Below are 12,458 nucleotides of genomic sequence, written 5' to 3' on the forward strand. Positions count from 1 at the left end.
CCGGTTAGGTCAGTTGGTTAGAGCATGGTGCTAGTAACACCAAGGCTGTGAGTTCGATCTCCGTACGGGCAACACCTTTTCCATAAAGTAGAAAAGAAATCCATTAAAAAACAAGGCTATAAAAACACCATATAGGGTTGTTGTTTATTCTGGTAATTTACTCAGCTCTGGTGGCTGATGTTTGGACCAGGACCAGGGTGAGTATTGCTATAGCCATGTAAAGGGCACTGCGGGCTATCAGCCCTCCTTGCTGTGATACCCGCCTCTGCCAAGTTTTCTTGGGTCTCTCAAAGTGCACTTTGTGAAGCGCTGTTTGAACATGGACGCGTCACTGAGGTGACACTTTCTCTCCGTGAGTTGCGGTTCCTCTGCTTCTTGGTGGGATGTCCAGAGGTCACGAGAGATGAAGGAAAGAGCACATGGGTAATGTAGGCATCAGGAATGATCTTGTGTATATTGGTGACCTTTAAATAATTGTAATCTGGTTTAGTTTAACAAATGCATTGAGCCCCTGGCCCATCAGTGTAAAGCTTTAGAAAATAAATACAGATACGTACGTATAATAATATTAGTTTTTCATGACCCTCTTTGTAATATTTCCATCTTAATATCAGATTTTTCTTCTCCAATTTCTTTTCGGTAGCAGCTGAAAAATATCAAATCTTTCAAGACAGAAAAATATGCAGGGCCTCACAGTGACACCAGGACAGAAGGTACAGTGGTGAGTCGTGAAACAGAGTAGGTGCTGTGTCTTAGTTGGTTAATGCGCCTGTCTAGTAAACAGGAGATCCTGAGTTTGAATCTCAGCAGTACCTTTTGTTTTACACAACCTCATAGAAGAGGTACTGTTAGATAATAGACTCATTCTTTGTAAACCCAGTTGGTCCTATTATATTTAGGGCTCCCGGTTTTATGGTGTTTATTTTTTTGACATTTCCGTCTGTATTTATCCATATTTAATTTGTTGTCAACTTTATCTGTATTCATCCATATTTATTATGGGTTTTGTGAGAAAAATAAAGCTGAAACTGGTATATTTCCATATTTATTTAACCAATAAATATGCAGCCATGCTTTAATGTCTGCCAGGTGTTAGTGATATGAACAAATGCAGAAGATAAATCAATTCACTTATATGAGAGTATGCGCATTTCAGTATCAGTTTAGTTTTTATGAAGTGAAAAGATGTTTTTAAGCTGCACTGCCATCAAAGTACAACATGGGAAACAGTAATGCAAGCTTCAAACAACAGGTGCAGCACACTTAGCACAAGAGTAGCAAAGACACAATTATGCGGATATGCAGATGTTTACGAACCACATAATTAGTTTCCACGTCAAAATGTAATGACATAAAAAGGAAAGCGTAGTCAGCAGGATTCGAACCTGCGCGGGGAGACCCCAATGGATTTCAAGTCCATCGCCTTAACCACTCGGCCACGACTACACCTTTCAAGATGTGCACTCACTCATAAATAAGCTGTAATGTGGTCTATAGTATGGGTAAAAGATGTTAGTTAATGAAGGGAAGGCGCAGACAATATTGAGCACATAATCTTCTTTATAAGGTTATAAACTGTGTTCTCTGGAGAATCACAGAAGAAGGCGCAGCAAGGGTCCAGTTCTATGAAAGTGAAGGGAGGGGCAGGTATGAGAGATTGGGTAAGGAGTACAGAGAAAAAGGTACAGGAAGTGAAGGGTTAAGGATTGAGAGCCCAGTGAGTGACAGTGTGTGGTATGGATTAAGCTCGGGTGTGAGATGAACCTGCATAGCATTGAGCATGCGAGTGCTACCAAGCCGAGACCAGTACCTTTCTGGATGAGTGTGGCAGATGGGAGGGTCTGCGGATGATTCTTGCCTTCAATCCATCTTTTCTGGGGAGTGATGGTCGTGCAGCTCTTGTTATTGAAGCACGTTCAGTGCAGCTCATTAAATACTATCTGTGTTCTTTGGTGATGCTCCCCGGTGTGTGCGAATTGGTGCAGGATTATTGGAGCGCTTCAATGTCTTGGCCTGAAACTATGATGGGTCAGCAATGGCCTGTCTGTCTGTCTATTCAATGTCTCTGTGTACAGTCACTGCCTCTTCAGTTTCAATAGAGCTCCTTTAGTATCACATTATGCTTTGGCCGGTTAGGTCAGTTGGTTAGAGCATGGTGCTAGTAACACCAAGGCTGTGAGTTCGATCTCCGTACGGGCAACACCTTTTCCATAAAGTAGAAAAGAAATCCATTAAAAAACAAGGCTATAAAAACACCATATAGGGTTGTTGTTTATTCTGGTAATTTACTGAGCTCTGGTGGCTGATGTTTGGACCAGGACCAGGGTGAGTATTGCTATAGCCATGTAAAGGGCACTGCGGGCTATCAGCCCTCCTTGCTGTGAAACCCGCCTCTGCCAAGTTTTCTTGGGTCTCTCAAAGTGCACTTTGTGAAGCGCTGTTTGAACATGGACGCGTCACTGAGGTGACACTTTCTCTCCGTGAGTTGCGGTTCCTCTGCTTCTTGGTGGGATGTCCAGAGGTCACGAGAGGTGAAGGAAAGAGCACATGGGTAATGTAGGCATCAGGAATGATCTTGTGTATATTGGTGACCTTTAAATAATTGTAATCTGGTTTAGTTTAACAAATGCATTGAGCCCCTGGCCCATCAGTGTAAAGCTTTAGAAAATAAATACAGATACGTACGTATAATGATATTAGTTTTTCATGACCCTCTTTGTAATATTTCCATCTTAATATCAGATTTTTCTTCTCCAATTTCTTTTCGGTAGCAGCTGAAAAATATCAAATCTTTCAAGACAGAAAAATATGCAGGGCCTCACAGTGACACCAGGACAGAAGGTACAGTGGTGAGTCGTGAAACAGAGTAGGTGCTGTGTCTTAGTTGGTTAATGCGCCTGTCTAGTAAACAGGAGATCCTGAGTTCGAATCTCAGCAGTACCTTTTGTTTTACACAACCTCATAGAAGAGGTACTGTTAGATAATAGACTCATTCTTTGTAAACCCAGTTGGTCCTATTATATTTAGGGCTCCCGGTTTTATGGTGTTTATTTTTTTGACATTTCCGTCTGTATTTATCCATATTTAATTTGTTGTCAACTTTATCTGTATTCATCCATATTTATTATGGGTTTTGTGAGAAAAATAAAGCTGAAACTGGTATATTTCCATATTTATTTAACCAATAAATATGCAGCCATGCTTTAATGTCTGCCAGGTGTTAGTGATATGAAAAAATGCAGAAGATAAATCAATTCACTTATATGAGAGTATGCGCATTTCAGTATCAGTTTAGTTTTTATGAAGTGAAAAGATGTTTTTAAGCTGCACTGCCATCAAAGTACAACATGGGAAACAGTAATGCAAGCTTCAAACAACAGGTGCAGCACACTTAGCACAAGAGTAGCAAAGACACAATTATGCGGATATGCAGATGTTTACGAACCACATAATTAGTTTCCACGTCAAAATGTAATGACATAAAAAGGAAAGCGTAGTCGGCAGGATTCGAACCTGCGCGGGGAGACCCCAATGGATTTCAGGTCCATCGCCTTAACCACTCGGCCACGACTACACCTTTCAAGATGTGCCCTCACTCATAAATAAGCTGTAATGTGGTCTATAGTATGGGTAAAAGATGTTAGTTAATGAAGGGAAGGCGCAGACAATATTGAGCACATAATCTTCTTTATAAGGTTATAAACTGTGTTCTCTGGAGAATCACAGAAGAAGGCGCAGCAAGGGTCCAGTTCTATGAAAGTGAAGGGAGGGGCAGGTATGAGAGATTGGGTAAGGAGTACAGAGAAAAAGGTACAGGAAGTGAAGGGTTAAGGATTGAGAGCCCAGTGAGTGACAGTGTGTGGTATGGATTAAGCTCGGGTGTGAGATGAACCTGCATAGCATTGAGCATGCGAGTGCTACCAAGCCGAGACCAGTACCTTTCTGGATGAGTGTGGCAGATGGGAGGGTCTGCGGATGATTCTTGCCTTCAATCCATCTTTTCTGGGGAGTGATGGTCGTGCAGCTCTTGTTATTGAAGCACGTTCAGTGCAGCTCATTAAATACTATCTGTGTTCTTTGGTGATGCTCCCCGGTGTGTGCGAATTGGTGCAGGATTATTGGAGCGCTTCAATGTCTTGGCCTGAAACTATGATGGGTCAGCAATGGCCTGTCTGTCTGTCTATTCAATGTCTCTGTGTACAGTCACTGCCTCTTCAGTTTCAATAGAACTCCTTTAGTATCACATTATGCTTTGGCCGGTTAGGTCAGTTGGTTAGAGCATGGTGCTAGTAACACCAAGGCTGTGAGTTCGATCTCCGTACGGGCAACACCTTTTCCATAAAGTAGAAAAGAAATCCATTAAAAAACAAGGCTATAAAAACACCATATAGGGTTGTTGTTTATTCTGGTAATTTACTCAGCTCTGGTGGCTGATGTTTGGACCAGGACCAGGGTGAGTATTGCTATAGCCATGTAAAGGGCACTGCGGGCTATCAGCCCTCCTTGCTGTGATACCCGCCTCTGCCAAGTTTTCTTGGGTCTCTCAAAGTGCACTTTGTGAAGCGCTGTTTGAACATGGACGCGTCACTGAGGTGACACTTTCTCTCCGTGAGTTGCGGTTCCTCTGCTTCTTGGTGGGATGTCCAGAGGTCACGAGAGATGAAGGAAAGAGCACATGGGTAATGTAGGCATCAGGAATGATCTTGTGTATATTGGTGACCTTTAAATAATTGTAATCTGGTTTAGTTTAACAAATGCATTGAGCCCCTGGCCCATCAGTGTAAAGCTTTAGAAAATAAATACAGATACGTACGTATAATAATATTAGTTTTTCATGACCCTCTTTGTAATATTTCCATCTTAATATCAGATTTTTCTTCTCCAATTTCTTTTCGGTAGCAGCTGAAAAATATCAAATCTTTCAAGACAGAAAAATATGCAGGGCCTCACAGTGACACCAGGACAGAAGGTACAGTGGTGAGTCGTGAAACAGAGTAGGTGCTGTGTCTTAGTTGGTTAATGCGCCTGTCTAGTAAACAGGAGATCCTGAGTTTGAATCTCAGCAGTACCTTTTGTTTTACACAACCTCATAGAAGAGGTACTGTTAGATAATAGACTCATTCTTTGTAAACCCAGTTGGTCCTATTATATTTAGGGCTCCCGGTTTTATGGTGTTTATTTTTTTGACATTTCCGTCTGTATTTATCCATATTTAATTTGTTGTCAACTTTATCTGTATTCATCCATATTTATTATGGGTTTTGTGAGAAAAATAAAGCTGAAACTGGTATATTTCCATATTTATTTAACCAATAAATATGCAGCCATGCTTTAATGTCTGCCAGGTGTTAGTGATATGAACAAATGCAGAAGATAAATCAATTCACTTATATGAGAGTATGCGCATTTCAGTATCAGTTTAGTTTTTATGAAGTGAAAAGATGTTTTTAAGCTGCACTGCCATCAAAGTACAACATGGGAAACAGTAATGCAAGCTTCAAACAACAGGTGCAGCACACTTAGCACAAGAGTAGCAAAGACACAATTATGCGGATATGCAGATGTTTACGAACCACATAATTAGTTTCCACGTCAAAATGTAATGACATAAAAAGGAAAGCGTAGTCAGCAGGATTCGAACCTGCGCGGGGAGACCCCAATGGATTTCAAGTCCATCGCCTTAACCACTCGGCCACGACTACACCTTTCAAGATGTGCACTCACTCATAAATAAGCTGTAATGTGGTCTATAGTATGGGTAAAAGATGTTAGTTAATGAAGGGAAGGCGCAGACAATATTGAGCACATAATCTTCTTTATAAGGTTATAAACTGTGTTCTCTGGAGAATCACAGAAGAAGGCGCAGCAAGGGTCCAGTTCTATGAAAGTGAAGGGAGGGGCAGGTATGAGAGATTGGGTAAGGAGTACAGAGAAAAAGGTACAGGAAGTGAAGGGTTAAGGATTGAGAGCCCAGTGAGTGACAGTGTGTGGTATGGATTAAGCTCGGGTGTGAGATGAACCTGCATAGCATTGAGCATGCGAGTGCTACCAAGCCGAGACCAGTACCTTTCTGGATGAGTGTGGCAGATGGGAGGGTCTGCGGATGATTCTTGCCTTCAATCCATCTTTTCTGGGGAGTGATGGTCGTGCAGCTCTTGTTATTGAAGCACGTTCAGTGCAGCTCATTAAATACTATCTGTGTTCTTTGGTGATGCTCCCCGGTGTGTGCGAATTGGTGCAGGATTATTGGAGCGCTTCAATGTCTTGGCCTGAAACTATGATGGGTCAGCAATGGCCTGTCTGTCTGTCTATTCAATGTCTCTGTGTACAGTCACTGCCTCTTCAGTTTCAATAGAGCTCCTTTAGTATCACATTATGCTTTGGCCGGTTAGGTCAGTTGGTTAGAGCATGGTGCTAGTAACACCAAGGCTGTGAGTTCGATCTCCGTACGGGCAACACCTTTTCCATAAAGTAGAAAAGAAATCCATTAAAAAACAAGGCTATAAAAACACCATATAGGGTTGTTGTTTATTCTGGTAATTTACTGAGCTCTGGTGGCTGATGTTTGGACCAGGACCAGGGTGAGTATTGCTATAGCCATGTAAAGGGCACTGCGGGCTATCAGCCCTCCTTGCTGTGAAACCCGCCTCTGCCAAGTTTTCTTGGGTCTCTCAAAGTGCACTTTGTGAAGCGCTGTTTGAACATGGACGCGTCACTGAGGTGACACTTTCTCTCCGTGAGTTGCGGTTCCTCTGCTTCTTGGTGGGATGTCCAGAGGTCACGAGAGGTGAAGGAAAGACCCCATGGGTAATGTAGGCATCAGGAATGATCTTGTGTATATTGGTGACCTTTAAATAATTGTAATCTGGTTTAGTTTAACAAATGCATTGAGCCCCTGGCCCATCAGTGTAAAGCTTTAGAAAATAAATACAGATACGTACGTATAATGATATTAGTTTTTCATGACCCTCTTTGTAATATTTCCATCTTAATATCAGATTTTTCTTCTCCAATTTCTTTTCGGTAGCAGCTGAAAAATATCAAATCTTTCAAGACAGAAAAATATGCAGGGCCTCACAGTGACACCAGGACAGAAGGTACAGTGGTGAGTCGTGAAACAGAGTAGGTGCTGTGTCTTAGTTGGTTAATGCGCCTGTCTAGTAAACAGGAGATCCTGAGTTCGAATCTCAGCAGTACCTTTTGTTTTACACAACCTCATAGAAGAGGTACTGTTAGATAATAGACTCATTCTTTGTAAACCCAGTTGGTCCTATTATATTTAGGGCTCCCGGTTTTATGGTGTTTATTTTTTTGACATTTCCGTCTGTATTTATCCATATTTAATTTGTTGTCAACTTTATCTGTATTCATCCATATTTATTATGGGTTTTGTGAGAAAAATAAAGCTGAAACTGGTATATTTCCATATTTATTTAACCAATAAATATGCAGCCATGCTTTAATGTCTGCCAGGTGTTAGTGATATGAAAAAATGCAGAAGATAAATCAATTCACTTATATGAGAGTATGCGCATTTCAGTATCAGTTTAGTTTTTATGAAGTGAAAAGATGTTTTTAAGCTGCACTGCCATCAAAGTACAACATGGGAAACAGTAATGCAAGCTTCAAACAACAGGTGCAGCACACTTAGCACAAGAGTAGCAAAGACACAATTATGCGGATATGCAGATGTTTACGAACCACATAATTAGTTTCCACGTCAAAATGTAATGACATAAAAAGGAAAGCGTAGTCGGCAGGATTCGAACCTGCGCGGGGAGACCCCAATGGATTTCAGGTCCATCGCCTTAACCACTCGGCCACGACTACACCTTTCAAGATGTGCCCTCACTCATAAATAAGCTGTAATGTGGTCTATAGTATGGGTAAAAGATGTTAGTTAATGAAGGGAAGGCGCAGACAATATTGAGCACATAATCTTCTTTATAAGGTTATAAACTGTGTTCTCTGGAGAATCACAGAAGAAGGCGCAGCAAGGGTCCAGTTCTATGAAAGTGAAGGGAGGGGCAGGTATGAGAGATTGGGTAAGGAGTACAGAGAAAAAGGTACAGGAAGTGAAGGGTTAAGGATTGAGAGCCCAGTGAGTGACAGTGTGTGGTATGGATTAAGCTCGGGTGTGAGATGAACCTGCATAGCATTGAGCATGCGAGTGCTACCAAGCCGAGACCAGTACCTTTCTGGATGAGTGTGGCAGATGGGAGGGTCTGCGGATGATTCTTGCCTTCAATCCATCTTTTCTGGGGAGTGATGGTCGTGCAGCTCTTGTTATTGAAGCACGTTCAGTGCAGCTCATTAAATACTATCTGTGTACTTTGGTGATGCTCCCCGGTGTGTGCGAATTGGTGCAGGATTATTGGAGCGCTTCAATGTCTTGGCCTGAAGCTATGATGGGTCAGCAATGGCCTGTCTGTCTGTCTATTCAATGTCTCTGTGTACAGTCACTGCCTCTTCAGTTTCAATAGAACTCCTTTAGTATCACATTATGCTTTGGCCGGTTAGGTCAGTTGGTTAGAGCATGGTGCTAGTAACACCAAGGCTGTGAGTTCGATCTCCGTACGGGCAACACCTTTTCCATAAAGTAGAAAAGAAATCCATTAAAAAACAAGGCTATAAAAACACCATATAGGGTTGTTGTTTATTCTGGTAATTTACTGAGCTCTGGTGGCTGATGTTTGGACCAGGACCAGGGTGAGTATTGCTATAGCCATGTAAAGGGCACTGCGGGCTATCAGCCCTCCTTGCTGTGATACCCGCCTCTGCCAAGTTTTCTTGGGTCTCTCAAAGTGCACTTTGTGAAGCGCTGTTTGAACATGGACGCGTCACTTAGGTGACACTTTCTCTCCGTGAGTTGCGGTTCCTCTGCTTCTTGGTGGGATGTCCAGAGGCCACGAGAGGTGAAGGAAAGAGCACATGGGTAATGTAGGCATCAGGAATGATCTTGTGTATATTGGTGACCTTTAAATAATTGTAATCTGGTTTAGTTTAACGAATGCATTGAGCCCCTGGCCCATCAGTGTAAAACTTTAGAAAATAAATACAGATACGTACGTATAATGATATTAGTTTTTCATGACCCTCTTTGTAATATTTCCATCTTAATATCAGATTTTTCTTCTCCATTTTCTTTTCGGTAGCAGCTGAAAAATATCAAATCTTTCAAGACAGAAAAATATGCAGGGCCTCACAGTGACACCAGGACAGAAGGTACAGTGGTGAGTCGTAAAACAGAGTAGGTGCTGTGGCTTAGTTGGTTAAAGCGCCTGTCTAGTAAACAGGAGATCCTGAGTTTGAATCTCAGCAGTACCTTTTGTTTTACACAACCTCATAGAAGAGGTACTGTTAGATAATAGACTCATTCTTTGTAAACCCGGATGGTCCTATTATATTTAGGGCTCCCGGTTTTATGGTGTTTATTTTTTTGACATTTCCGTCTGTATTTATCCATATTTAATTTGTTGTCAACTTTATCTGTATTCATCCATATTTATTATGGGTTTTGTGAGAAAAATAAAGCTGAAACTGGTATATTTCCATATTTATTTAACCAATAAATATGCAGCCATGCTTTAATGTCTGCAAGGTGTTAGTGATATGAACAAATGCAGAAGATAAATCAATTCACTTATAAGAGAGTATGCGCATTTCAGTGTCAGTTTGGTTTTGTGAAGTGAAAAGATGTTTTTAAGCTGCACTTCCATCAAAGTACAACATGGGAAGCAGTAATGCAAGCTTCAAACAACAGGTGCAGCACACTTGGCACAAGAGTAGCAAAGACACAATTATGCGGATATGCAGATGTTTACGAACCACATAATTAGTTTCCACGTCAAAATGTAATGACATAATAAAAAGGAAAGCGTAGTCGGCAGGATTCGAACCTGCGCAGGGAGACCCCAATGGATTTCAAGTCCATCGCCTTAACCACTCGGCCACAACTACACCTTTCAAGATGTGCACTCACTCATAAATAAGCTGTAATGTGGTCTAAGGTATGGGTAAAAGATGTTAGTTAATGAAGGGAAGGCGCAGACAATATTGAGCACATAATCTTCTTTATAAGGTTATAAACTGTGTTCTCTGGAGAATCACAGAAGAAGGCGCAGCAAGGGTCCAGTTCTATGAAAGTGAAGGGAGGGGCAGGTATGAGAGATTGGGTAAGGAGTACAGAGAAAAAGGTACAGGAAGTGAAGGGTTAAGGATTGAGAGCCCAGTGAGTGACAGTGTGTGGTATGGATTAAGCTCGGGTGTGAGATGAACCTGCATAGCATTGAGCATGTGAGTGCTACCAAGCCGAGACCAGTACCTTTCTGGATGAGTGTGGCAGATGGGAGGGTCTGCGGATGATTCTTGCCTTCAATCCATCTTTTCTGGAGAGTGATGGTCGTGCAGCTCTTGTTATTGAAGCACGTTCAGTGCAGCTCATTAAATACTATCTGTGTTCTTTGGTGATGCTCCCCGGTGTGTGCGAATTGGTGCAGGATTATTGGAGCGCTTCAATGTCTTGGCCTGAAACTATGATGGGTCAGCAATGGCCTGTCTGTCTGTCTATTCAATGTCTCTGTGTACAGTCACTGCCTCTTCAGTTTCAATAGAACTCCTTTAGAATCACATTATGCTTTGGCCGGTTAGGTCAGTTGGTTAGAGCATGGTGCTAGTAACACCAAGGCTGTGAGTTCGATCTCCGTATGGGCAACACCGTTTCCATAAAGTAGAAAAGAAATCCATTAAAAAACAAGGCTATAAAAACACCATATAGGGTTGTTGTTTATTCTGGTAATTTACTGAGCTCTGGTGGCTGATGTTTGGACCAGGACCAGGGTGAGTATTGCTATAGCCATGTAAAGGGCACTGCGGGCTATCAGCCCTCCTTGCTGTGAAACCCGCCTCTGCCAAGTTTTCTTGGGTCTCTCAAAGTGCACTTTGTGAAGCGCTGTTTGAACATGGACGCGTCACTGAGGTGACACTTTCTCTCCGTGAGTTGCGGTTCCTCTGCTTCTTGGTGGGATGTCCAGAGGCCACGAGAGGTGAAGGAAAGAGCACATGGGTAATGTAGGCATCAGGAATGATCTTGTGTATATTGGTGACCTTTAAATAATTGTAATCTGGTTTAGTTTAACGAATGCATTGAGCCCCTGGCCCATCAGTGTAAAACTTTAGAAAATAAATACAGATACGTACGTATAATGATATTAGTTTTTCATGACCCTCTTTGTAATATTTCCATCTTAATATCAGATTTTTCTTCTCCATTTTCTTTTCGGTAGCAGCTGAAAAATATCAAATCTTTCAAGACAGAAAAATATGCAGGGCCTCACAGTGACACCAGGACAGAAGGTACAGTGGTGAGTCATGAAACAGAGTAGGTGCTGTGGCTTAGTTGGTTAAAGTGCCTGTCTAGTAAACAGGAGATCCTGAGTTTGAATCTCAGCAGTACCTTTTGTTTTACACAACCTCATAGAAGAGGTACTGTTAGATAATAGACTCATTCTTTGTAAACCCAGTTGGTCCTATTATATTTAGGGCTCCCGGTTTTATGGTGTTTATTTTTTTGACATTTCCGTCTGTATTTATCCATATTTAATTTGTTGTCAACTTTATCTGTATTCATCCATATTTATTATGGGTTTTGTGAGAAAAATAAAGCTGAAACTGGTATATTTCCATATTTATTTAACCAATAAATATGCAGCCATGCTTTAATGTCTGCCAGGTGTTAGTGATATGAACAAATGCAGAAGATAAAACAATTCACTTATATGAGAGTATGCGCATTTCAGTATCAGTTTGGTTTTGTGAAGTGAAAAGATGTTTTTAAGCTGCACTGCCATCAAAGTACAACATGGGAAGCAGTAATGCAAGCTTCAAACAACAGGTGCAGCACACTTGGCACAAGAGTAGCAAAGACACAATTATGCGGATATGCAGATGTTTACGAACCACATAATTAGTTTCCACATCAAAATGTAATGACATAATAAAAAGGAAAGCGTAGTCGGCAGGATTCGAACCTGCGCGGGGAGACCCCAATGGATTTCAAGTCCATCGCCTTAACCACTCGGCCACGACTACACCTTTCAAGATGTGCACTCACTCATAAATAAGCTGTAATGTGGTCTATAGTATGGGTAAAAGATGTTAGTTAATGAAGGGAAGGCGCAGACAATATTGAGCACATAATCTTCTTTATAAGGTTATAAACTGTGTTCTCTGGAGAATCACAGAAGAAGGCGCAGCAAGTGTCCAGTTCTATGAAAGTGAAGGGAGGGGCAGGTATGAGAGATTGGGTAAGGAGTACAGAGAAAAAGGTACAGGAAGTGAAGGGTTAAGGATTGAGAGCCCAGTGAGTGACAGTGTGTGGTATGGATTAAGCTCGGGTGTGAGATGAACCTGCATAGCATTGAGCATGCGAGTGCTACCAAGCCAAGACCAGTACCTTT

At 41.7% G+C, this 12,458-nt stretch overlaps 8 non-coding genes across 8 annotated transcripts; 2 read left to right on the plus strand and 6 right to left on the minus strand.

Annotated features, from left to right (window-relative positions):
- Positions 1–1,364: 1,364 nt before the first annotated feature.
- TRNAS-UGA (transfer RNA serine (anticodon UGA)) lies at positions 1,365–1,446 on the minus strand. The gene has a single exon. It is a non-coding gene; the product is annotated as a tRNA-Ser (tRNA).
- Positions 1,447–3,492: 2,046 nt separating this feature from the next.
- TRNAS-UGA (transfer RNA serine (anticodon UGA)) lies at positions 3,493–3,574 on the minus strand. The gene has a single exon. It is a non-coding gene; the product is annotated as a tRNA-Ser (tRNA).
- Positions 3,575–5,620: 2,046 nt separating this feature from the next.
- On the minus strand, positions 5,621–5,702 carry TRNAS-UGA (transfer RNA serine (anticodon UGA)). Its single transcript has one exon. It is a non-coding gene; the product is annotated as a tRNA-Ser (tRNA).
- A 2,046-nt stretch (positions 5,703–7,748) lies between these two features.
- TRNAS-UGA (transfer RNA serine (anticodon UGA)) lies at positions 7,749–7,830 on the minus strand. The gene has a single exon. It is a non-coding gene; the product is annotated as a tRNA-Ser (tRNA).
- Positions 7,831–9,253: 1,423 nt separating this feature from the next.
- On the plus strand, positions 9,254–9,327 carry TRNAT-AGU (transfer RNA threonine (anticodon AGU)). Its single transcript has one exon. It is a non-coding gene; the product is annotated as a tRNA-Thr (tRNA).
- Positions 9,328–9,878: 551 nt separating this feature from the next.
- Positions 9,879–9,960, minus strand: TRNAS-UGA (transfer RNA serine (anticodon UGA)). Its single transcript has one exon. It is a non-coding gene; the product is annotated as a tRNA-Ser (tRNA).
- A 1,423-nt stretch (positions 9,961–11,383) lies between these two features.
- On the plus strand, positions 11,384–11,457 carry TRNAT-AGU (transfer RNA threonine (anticodon AGU)). The gene has a single exon. It is a non-coding gene; the product is annotated as a tRNA-Thr (tRNA).
- A 551-nt stretch (positions 11,458–12,008) lies between these two features.
- On the minus strand, positions 12,009–12,090 carry TRNAS-UGA (transfer RNA serine (anticodon UGA)). Its single transcript has one exon. It is a non-coding gene; the product is annotated as a tRNA-Ser (tRNA).
- Positions 12,091–12,458: the final 368 nt, after the last annotated feature.

This window comes from Triturus cristatus, chromosome 4_2, assembly GCF_964204655.1.
Source record: "Triturus cristatus chromosome 4_2, aTriCri1.1, whole genome shotgun sequence".
Taxonomy (NCBI): Eukaryota; Metazoa; Chordata; class Amphibia; order Caudata; family Salamandridae; genus Triturus; species Triturus cristatus.